General features: G+C 44.1%; 1 pseudogene; it reads right to left on the minus strand.

The window, feature by feature from the left end:
- Window positions 1-11,152, minus strand: part of LOC125302390 — a 13,025-nt pseudogene extending 1,873 nt beyond the window's left edge.
- Between the last annotated feature and the right edge of the window lie 208 nt (window positions 11,153-11,360).

Genomic DNA, 11,360 nt, shown 5'->3' on the forward strand with positions numbered 1-11,360 from the left:
ACACACACACACAGTGATGATGAGATCCACACATGAGGAAAACACATACACACACACACACACACACACACACACAGTGACTATGAGATCCACACATGGATTTCAATGCTCTAAATACATCTGTACCAGAGCAAACACACACAGGTGTGTATCAGGTGTGTGTGTCTATGTGTGTGTTGTATCAGGTACATTTGTGTGTGTGTGTGTTGTATCAGGTGTATGTGTGTGTGTATGTATGTGTTGTATCAGGTACATTTGTGTGTGTTGTATCAGGTGTATGTGTGTGTGTGTGTGTGTGTGTGTGTGTTGTATCAGGTACATGTGTGTGTGTGTGTATGTGTTGTATCAGGTGTGTGTTGTATCAGGTGTGTGTGTGTGTGTGTGTATGTGTGTGTGTTGTATCAGGTGTGTGTGTATGTGTGTGTTGTATCAGAGGTGTGTGTGTGTGTGTGTGTGTGTGTGTGTGTGTGTGTGTGTTGTATCAGGTGTCTGTGTGTGTGTGTGTGTGTGTATGTGTGTGTGTTGTATCAGGTGGTGTGTGTGTGTGTGTGTATGTGTTGTATCAGGTGTATGTGTGTATGTGTGTGTGTATGTGTGTGTTGTATCAGGTGTGCGTGTATGTGTTGTATCAGGTGTGTGTGTGTGTGCATCAGGTGTGTATTGTAACTGATACATACTCTTCTCCAGGGCATTTTCAGCCTGTGTGTACTCCAGGTGGGCAGGGATGAAGCTGCTGAGGTAGGCGGGGCTAGTGCGCACATACTCCAGGTACTCAGGAGCGCCGGGACAGATGACGTTGTCAGCCAGAACCACAGTGCCCTTCCTCAGCAGAGCACACTCCTACACACACACACACACACACACACACACACACACACACACACACATACACACACACACACACACATATACACACACACAAACATAAACACACACACAAACAGTGTGTGTGTGTGTGTGTGTGTGTGTGTGTGTTTGTGTGTGTGTGTGTGTGTATGTGAGTTATGTGTGTGTGTGTGTATGTGTGTGTGTGTGTGTGTGTGTGTGTGTGTGTGTGTGTTATGTGTGTGTGTGTATATGTGTGTGTGTGTGTGTGTGTGTGTGTGTGTGTGTGTGTGTGGTCTCATGAGCCTCTCACTGTGTTCTGGAGACCTGCCCACTCGATGACCTGCCATGCGACTGCAGTGTAGTGGTTGAACTGCAGTGTGATGAGGCGTCCATCAGGGGGCACCAGACGCACCGCTGAGAAGCCACAGTAGCTCCAGCTCCAGAGCCAACGCCGGATTCACCTCACTCACCACAGAGTCCAGGATGGCACCTAACCCACACACACACACACACACATAACCAGTGGTGGAGGAAGTACTGAAACTCAGTACTTAAGTAAAAGTACAAATACACAGAGAAATATTTACTTTAGTAAAAGTAAAAAGTACCACAATGACAAACCTACTTAAGTAAAAGTAAAAAGTACCTGCTTTTTAAATGTACTTTAAGTATTAAAAGTAAAGTATTTGCATAATGATTTATTCTCTTAATATATATATTCTAAAAGGAAAAATCAGTATGGGCTGTGGCATTTTGATTAAAACTAGTTTTAGGTTATACTTTCGACTAGATAGTTTTAAGTTAATGCAATTGTGCTTACCATCTGTGGCCCAGTTTACATTCTGACCTACAATTCTAGAGACTGTAATTCTGGTTATCTACTAGGGTGATCTGCTGAGTAATATCATTCAGCAAAACACGAGAGCCTGAAGTTTAACGGGGTAGACAAGGGAAACGTCGGGTGGATCGTAATGCCAATTCTGCTGATTGAACAGAAAAGTTGCTGAGAAAGGTGTCTTTATGATTAGGTTCAGTTTCACTTGCGCAGACGCATAGACATTGAATGGCTCACGCGTTACTACCCCCCCAATTGTAGGCTATGCATCTTCATTTAATCACACACAATTAAGGAATATTTCCTAATCTGGAAAATGTTACATCTTTTCCGGCCACCGGTTCATTAATAGTCCTATATACCATTCATTTGTGCCGCAAATGATCAGACATGTGACAGAAGCATGGGCATAGCCTGTAACCCGCTGATCCAGCGGATAGCAATCTCATCGGAGAGGAGGCCCTAACGCTGCAGATAACAGACAGAGAAAGGCACAGAACACAGTTGCATGTACAGTGTAGCCATGGGTCTGGTGAATATAGCCTACCCGGTGCAGATGGCTACAAGCTCACGCTTTGCCTGGTCTAGACTAGAAGCTTATGTTTCTAAGAATGCACGTGGCGCTCAGAATCTTTGGTAGCAACCCCCCGGTAAAACAAATGTGTTTTGTCAGAGAGAAAAAAAACTGATCATAAAATGTATCGTAAAAGGAACGATGGTGTTGTAGAAATGTAGCGGAGTAAAAGTACAGATAATTGCTGTAAAGTGTAACGAAGTAAAAGTCAAAAGTATGCACTATAAATTTTACTTAAGTAAAGTACAAATATGTGGAAAATTTACTTAAGTACAGTAACGGCATTTGTGCCGTTTACATTCCACCACTGCACATAACACACACACACACACACACTTCTCAGTTAGCACCAGATTCACCTCACTCACCACAGAGTCCAGGATGGCACCCAACCCACACACACACACACACACACACACACACACACACATCTCAGTTAGCACCAGATTCACATCACACACCACAGAGTCCAGGATGGCACCTAACCCACACACACACACACACACACACACACACACACACATCTCAGTTAGCACCAGATTCACATCACACACCACAGAGTCCAGGATGGCACCAATTACATGCACAACACACATATGTAACGGTAGCCAGCTGGTGCGTTATGTCTCCCCACGCCCGACGTGGAAGAGCTAGCAGCCTGGGCTTTTAGCTCGAGTCGTGCTAGAGGAAGAGCTAGCAGCCTGGGCTTTTAGCTCGAGTCGTGCTAGTGGAAGAGCTAGCAGCCTGGGCTTTTAGCTCGATTGCTAGCACCCTGGACTTCTCATCCGAGCTGCTGCTGTTTGCGAGTTTGAGTCCGGACGTGTGCAGGGCTGAGCCACGCAGTCAACACAACGCAGGTTACATTGGTGCCCTGACCTGGATCGGGAGGGATGTTAAGGGGGGGTGGGAGTCATGGTAACCAGCTGGTCCGTAGCTGTGCAGTGTGTACACATACACACACACACTCACACACACACTCACACTGATACACTCACCCTTCTCGTCTCCTGTGTGCATGGCCCACTCGTGGTGGTGGCTGAAGCGGTCGATCGTGGAGAGAACACTCTGGGCATCGCCCCATAGCGCCCCCTTCTGGACCGACCGCAGCACACGCTGGAGGACACACACACACACACACACACACACACACACACACACACACACACACACACACACACACAGATACGTATGAAGACACACACACACACACACACAGATACGTATGAAGACACACACACAACACAGATATGCTGTAATGATTTGATTTGAAAAGGCCTGGTGTACATGCTGTAATGATTTGAAAAGGCCTGGTGTACATGCTGTAATGATTTGAAAAGGCCTGGTGTACATGCTGTAATGATTTGATTTGAAAAGGCCTGGTGTACATGCTGTAATGATTTGATTTGAAAAGGCCTGGTGTACATGCTGTAATGATTTGAAAAGGCCTGGTGTACATGCTGTAATGATTTGAAAAGGCCTGGTGTACATGCTGTAATGATTTGAAAAGGCCTGGTGTACATGCTCTAATGATTTGAAAAGGCCTGGTGTACATGCTGTAAGGATTTGAAAAGGCCTGGTGTACATGCTCTAATGATTTGATTTGAAAAGGCCTGGTGTACATGCTCTAATGATTTGATTTGAAAAGGCCTGGTGTACATGCTGTAATGATTTGAAAAGGCCTGGTGTACATGCTGTAATGATTTGAAAAGGCCTGGTGTACATGCTGTAATGATTTGATTTGAAAAGGCCTGGTGTACATGCTCTAATGATTTGATTTGAAAAGGCCTGGTGTACATGCTGTAATGATTTGAAAAAGGCCTGGTGTACATGCTCTAATGATTTGATTTGAAAAGGCCTGGTGTACATGCTCTAATGATTTGATTTGAAAAAGGCCTGGTGTACATGCTGTAATGATTTGAAAAGGCCTGGTGTACATGCTGTAATGATTTGAAAAGGCCTGGTTGTACATGCTGTAATGATTTGATTTGAAAAGGCCTGGTGTACATGCTGTAATGATTTGAAAAGGCCTGGTGTACATGCTCTAATGATTTGAAAAGGCCTGGTGTACATGCTGTAATGATTTGAAAAGGCCTGGTGTACATGCTGTAATGATTTGAAAGGGCCTGGTGTACATGCTGTAATGATTTGAAAAGGCCTGGTGTACATGCTGTAATGATTTGATTTGAAAAGGCCTGGTGTACATGCTGTAATGATTTGATTTGATAGATCTGTATTTGCATGTCCCCCTCGATGGCTTTAATACTTGTGTCAACTCTGTTTTCAAAATAATTAACATTGAGGTCTAAACAAAAGCACTCTGGCCAAAATTACACATTTTGCTTGCAAAAGGCTCTTACTCGCTCAAAATATTTAAAACATGCAGCAAAAACTAATTTTGCCTTCAAACAACACATCTTGTAGTCAAATCACTGTGTGATTTTAACCAATCATTGGACAATAAAATGCAAAACATAGTTCTCAAAACGAGTAGTTTCAGCCTTCATCTTTTGCTATGCCTGTGCCGTTTCTTTCATATTTTTATTGAATAAAAATTCATTGTATTCATTCCCTCCAGGATGTCATTGATATGTGAGACCTACAGTAAGCACATAGACAAGACACATTTCATACACTGAACTACAACTTGTCATTTGTCATTAAAATAAACCTAGAGTAAACACCTAGACATGTCAGCTTTTGTACTGTTATCTTCACCAAAGAGGCAATACAGTACTTTCTCTACATGTCCTCAGATCCATACTTGCAAATAGCAACATCGAACAGACATGGTATCTCTTATGGATAATGAACAATTGTTGATTATAATAATAATAATAATAATAGTAAGCTTTATTTGTATAGCATCTTTCATACACAACATGTGTGAACCCAATGAAGCACATTTGCAAGAGATGACCTCTTCTGTGTAAAGAAGGTGTTAATGAAGACCAAGTGGACCTCAGTTTCTTCAAACAATCAGGAAAATCTGTAAATGTAGTTTCTCATATTTTGTATTTTAAATATGTAATCTGGAAAACATGTATTCAGTTACTTTCCTACACTGCAGACACACACGGATCTACAGAGAAAGTGCTAATACCGAGTTTTTCTACACGCAGGAAGCGAACGCTGTGCTTTGCCATATTGCGGGGGATTTACTAAGCTTCACTAAGCGTCACTTCATTACGTAAACAGCGCTCATCACCGTCCGGCCCCGCCCCCTCTACAATGCTAATTGCCCACAGCTGAACCACAAGCGCAGTTGAAGAGTTAACCAATTGTGACATCAAAAAGAATCAAATCTTGTGATTTAGCGATCATACATGATAATTAGATGTCAAGGAGCAGTGACGTTAGACAGGAACACGGCAGTGGAGCTTTTTCACCCTTCAGACGGGAACAGTACGGTGGAGCGCTTTAGACGGCAACGCGGCGGTGGAGTGTTGGGAACACGACGGTGTAGCGTTTATAAGATTTCCACTTTGGAGGGTGGTTTCACTTTTTTGCCCAAAAAAAATGCCGTCGCCGTCTAAACGAAAGGCACATCTGATAAAATATTTTGTTGTTTTCACCCATGATTGCTGTCGTGTAAACAGGGCCTGAGAACTAAACGTGTAGACACAATGCTCTTAAAGTGACAGTGTACCATTTATAAATGAGTTAAACAGCATCAATATAAAGATAGCAAACAGCAGTATTTCTTAAGAAATGAATATTCTAAATCTTAACCTTAATATTCATTATTATCATTTAAATGATACAAAACATAATATATAATCGTCATTTACATATATTTAACGCTACAATTTTATATATACAATATTCAAAAACCCAATGTGGCCTTTGAGTCAAAACGTTTGGGTTCACCCCTGCTTTAGAGTGTGTGTTTATGGAGTAACAATGATGGTAACTTATTGGGGAATATTAATGTGTGTCTAGTGTGTGTGTAGAGTGTGTGTGTGTTTGGAGTGTGTGTGTGTAGAGTGTGTGTGTGTAGAGTGTGTGTGTGTAGAGTGTATGTGTGTGTGTAGAGTGTGTGTGTAAAGTGTGTGTGTAGAGTGTGTGTACCTCAGGCCGGGAGCAGCGTGTGAGCCAGAGTGTGTTTGGAGTGTGTGTACCTCAGGGCGTGAGTGTGTGTAGTGTGTGTGTGTAGAGTGTGTGTGTGTGTTGTAAGAATTATTATTATTAGCAGAGTGTGTGTGTGTAAAAAGTGTGTGTGTGTGTAGAGTGTGTGTGTGTTTGTAGAGTGTGTGTGTTGCTTCTGTTGTTTGTAGAGTGTGTGTGTGTATGTGTGTGTGTGTGTGAGTGTGTGTGTGTGTGTACTGTAAGTGTGTATGTACCTCAGGCGTGTGTAGGAGCGTGTGAGCCAGGGGAGCACATGTTTAGGTGTAGTGTGTACCTCCAGAGTGTGTGTGTGTAGAGTGTAGTGTGTGTAGAAGTGTAGTGTGTGTAGTGTATTATTAGTATAGGAAGTGTATTATTATTGTAGTGTGTGTAGAGGTATTGTGTGTATAGTGTGTGTGTAGAGTGTGTTATGTGTAATTATTATTGTGTGTGTAGTGTGTGTGTGTAGTTTGTGTAAGTGTGTGTGTGTGTGAGAGAATTATTGTGTGTATAATTGTGTGTGTGTAGTGTAGTGTGTGTGTTTGGATTATTAGTGTGTGTTTGTGTAGAGAGTGAAATTGTGTAGAGTGTGTGTGTGTGTAGAGTGTGTGTGTGTGTGTGCACATGTGTGTGTAGAGTGTAGTGTGTGTGTGTAGAGTGTGTGTGTGTGTAGAGTGTGTATTATTATTTGAGGTGTGTGTGTGTGTGTGTGTGTATTAGTGTGTGTGTAGAGAGTGTGTGTGTGTGTGTGTGTGTGTATTATTGTAGTGTGTGTGTGTGTAGAGAGATTGTGTGTGTAGAGTGTGTGTGTGTGGAGAGTGTGTGTGTTTGAGTGTGTGTGTATTTTAGAAGTGTGTGTGTGTAGATGTAGTGTGTGTGTAAGTGTGTGTGTGTAGAAGTGTAGTGTGTGTGTGTGTTTGAGTGTGTGTGTGTAGAAGTGCTTAGTGTGTGTGTGTAATTGTGTGTGTAGAAGTGTGTGTGTGTTTTGGAAATTATTATTAGTGTTTAGTATGTGTGTTGTAGAGTGTGTGTGTGTAGGAATTATTGTGTGTGTATTATTATTGTAGAGTGTGTTGTGTAGAAGTGTGTTTTGCCAAGGTGTGTGTGTGTAGAGTGTGTGTGTGTAGAGTGTAGTGTGTGTGTGTAGTGTGTGTGTGTGTAGAGTGTGTGTGTGTGTGTAGAGTGTAGTGTGTGTTTGGGGTGTGTGTGTGTGTGTGTACATGTGTGTGTAAGAGTGTAGTGTGTGTAGTGTGTGTAGATGTGTGTGTGTAGAGAGTGTGTATTGTGTTGTAGTAGTGTAGTGTGTGTATGTAGATGTGTGTGTGTAGAGTGTGTGTGTGTGTAGTGTGTGTGTTGTAGAGTGTACATGTGTGTGTAGAGTGTGTGTGTGTGTGTAGTGTGTGTGTGTGTATGTAGTGTGTGTGTGTAGAGTGTGTGTGTGTGTAGTGTGTGTGTGTGTAGAGTGTGTGTGTGTGTGTGTGTGTGTGTGGAGTGTGTGTGTGTAGAGTGTGTGTGTGTGTAGTGTGTGTGTAGGAGTGTGTGTGTGTGTGTAGAAGTGTGTGTGTGTAGAGTGTGTGTGTGTAGAGTGTGTGTGTGTGTGTAGTGTAGTGTGTGTGTAGAGTGTGTGTGTGTGTGTGGATGTGTGTGTGTAAGTGTAGTGTGTGTGTGTGTTTGGAGTGTGTGTGTGTAGAGTGTGTGTGTGTAGTGTGTGTGTGTGTAGAAGTGTGTGTGTGTGTAGAGTGTGTGTGTGTAGAGTGTAGTGTGTGTGTGTAGAGAGTGTGTGTGTGTGTGTAGAGTGTGTGTGTAGAGTGTGTGTGTGTGTAGAGTGTGTGTGTGTAGAGTGTAGTGTGTGTGTGTAGAGTGTGTGTGTGTAGAGTGTAGTGTGTGTGTGTAGAGTGTAGTGTGTGTGTGTAGAGTGTAGTGTGTGTGTGTAGAGTGTGTGTGTGTATTATTATTGTGTAGGAAATTATTATTGTGTGGCCAGAGGTTATTATTATTGTGTGTAGGGGTTGTGTGTTATTGGGGGTGTGTGTGTGTGTGTGTAGAGTAAAGGGGTGTGTGTGTGTAGAGTGTAATGTGTGTGTAGGGAGGTGTTATTATTGTAGAGGTGTGTGTGTGTGTGTGTTTGGAGTGTGTGTGTAGAGAGTGTGTGTGTGTAGAGTGTGTGTGTGTAGAGTGTGGTGTGTGTGTGTGTAGAGTGTGGTGTGTGTGTGTAGAGTGTGTGTGTGTAAGTGTGTGTGTGTGTGTGTAGAGTGTGTGTGTGTAGAGTGTGTGTGTTAGAAGTGTGTGTGTAGAGTGTAGTGTGTGTGTGTAGAGTGTGTGTGTAGTGTGTGTGTGTGTAGAGTGTGTGTGTGTAGAGTGTGTGTGTGTGTGGGGAGTGTAGTGTGTGTGTGTAGAGTGTAGTGTGTGTGTGTAGAGTGTGTGTGTGTGTGTAGAGTGTGTGTGTGTAGAGTGTGTGTGTGTAGTGTGTAGTGTGTGTGTGTAGAGTGTGTGTGTGTGTAGAGTGTGTGTGTGTGAGTGTAGTGTGTGTGTGTAGAGTGTGTGTGTGTAAGTGTGTGTGTAGAGTGTAGTGTGTTGTGTAGAGTGTGTGTGTGTGTAGAGTGTGTGTGTGTAGTGTGTAGTGTAGAGTGTAGTGTGTGTGTAGAGTGTAGTGTGTGTGTGTGTAGAGTGTGTGTGTGTAGAGTGTGTGTGTGTGTAGAGTGTGTGTGTGTGTGTGTAGAGTGTGTGTGTGTGTAGTGTAGTGTGTGTGTATGTGTGTGTGTGTAGTGTGTGTGTGTAGAGTGTGTGTGTGTAGAGTGTGTGTGTGTGTGTAGAGTGTGTGTGTGTGTAGAGTGTAGTGTGTGTGTGTAGAGTGTGTGTGTGTAGAGTGTGTGAGCCAGTCCAGTGTCTTCTCCACTCTCACATGGTGCCACAGCAGAGCCAGGCGTCCATGGCGACACACAGCAGTGGGGATGAGCCAGCGGCACAGCGCGTAGAGCAGCGCCGCCACACACACACACTCCACACACACTGCCACATCCTCAGCACCTGGGAAAAACAGTGTGTTTAAGCGTTAGCAGCTAGTGTGTGTGTGTGTGTGCGTGTGGTGTATATATAGTTTATCTGTAACAGAAGCTATTCACATGCAAAGCTTCATACATCTTCATACAGACACAATCCCCACATTTCTTGCCAAGAGCCCCCCATCACCAACATACAGTAACCACCCCCCATACCAACATACAGTAAACAACTCCCCCATCACCAACATACAGTAACCACCCCCATCACCAACATACAGTAACCAACTCCCCCATCACCAACATACAGTAATCACTTCCATCACCAACATACAGTAATCACCCCATCACCAACATACAGTAAACTAACTTCCCCCATCACTAACATACAGTAACCACCCCCATCACCAACATATACAGTAACCAACTCCCCATCACCAACATACAGTAATCACCCCCATCACCAACATACAGTAACCAACTCCCCCCATCACCAACATACAGTAATCACCCCCCCATCACCAACATACAGTAATCCCCCATCACCAACATACAGTAATCACCCCATCACCAACATACAGTAACCAACTCCCCCCATCACCAACATACAGTAAACTCCCCCCATCACCAACATACAGTAATCACCCCCATCACCAACATACAGTAATCACCCCATCACCAACATACAGTAATCACCCCATCACCAACATACAGTAATCACCCACATCACCAACATACAGTAATCACCCCCCATCACCAACATACAGTAATCACTTTCCAGTAATCAATTCCTATTTCTGCATCCCCCAAATTTTGCTGCCATCACCCCCTATATTGAAAAAAAACCTGGTCTGGACCCAGACATCAAGCCAACAGTTACCACCCCACCTCAAACCTCCCATTTCTGTCCAAAACCCTGAAACGAAGCAGTCGCTACTCAACTTCAAACCCACCTCAACTACTCTATGAACCATTTCAATCTGGCTTCCTGGCTCCAAACACAGCACCTAAACTGCCCTCCTCTCAAAATCACCAACGGCAAACACAGCACCTAAACTGCCCCTCCTCAAAAGCACCAACGCCAAACACAGCACCTAAACTGCCCTCCTCAAAATCACCAATCGGCAAACACAGCACCTAAACTGCCCTCCTCAAAAGCACCAACGCCAAACACAGCACCCTAAACTGCCCTCCTCCAAAAGCACCAACGGGCGTCTTCCTAGCTGCTGATTCACCCACCTAACCATCCTCATCCTCCTACACCTCAGCACTGCCCCTCGACACCATCAAATGTTACCATGACTCCCACCCCTAACACACCACCTACCTCTTACTCCTTCAGCACCCAATTGGAACACCTGGCTCCACCCCCTCACCTGTTTCACCTCCTGTCTTTTTGTGACAGACACCATTACATCTCTAAACAACTGCAAGTCCTCCACCACCCCCAGGCACTCATATGGTGTCCCCCAGGGTTCAGTTCTTGGCCCCTCCCTCTTTATCCTGTAATCCCTCCCCTTGGACAGATCCTCCACCAACACGGCCTCCACTTCCCACTGCTATGGATGGCACCCAACTCTACCTCTCTCCTGAAAGACCATCACAGCCTCCCACCCACTCCACCCTTACAACCTGCCTCTAACATAAAATAATGGATGCAAGAAAACTTTCTCCAACTCAACTGCAATAACCTCAACGTGCCCAGACCTTCTCCTCAACATTGATGGTCTCGACGTCCACCCCTCCACCTACATCCGCAACCTTGGAACCATCCTCCATCCCAGCGCCCGCCAACCACATCACCAAAACCATCCTCGATCCCACCGATCACAACCAACCACATCACCAAAACTGCCTTCTTTCACCTCTGTAGCATTGCACACCTCCACACACACACACACACACACATCACACACACACACACATATACACACACACTGTTTGTATCTATGTATACTCACTGTAAAGCCGCCTTTGAGTGTCTAGAAAAGCGCTATAAAAAATAAATGTATTATTATTA

The sequence above is a fragment of the Alosa alosa genome, chromosome 10 (genome assembly GCF_017589495.1).
Source record: "Alosa alosa isolate M-15738 ecotype Scorff River chromosome 10, AALO_Geno_1.1, whole genome shotgun sequence".
Taxonomy (NCBI): Eukaryota; Metazoa; Chordata; class Actinopteri; order Clupeiformes; family Clupeidae; genus Alosa; species Alosa alosa.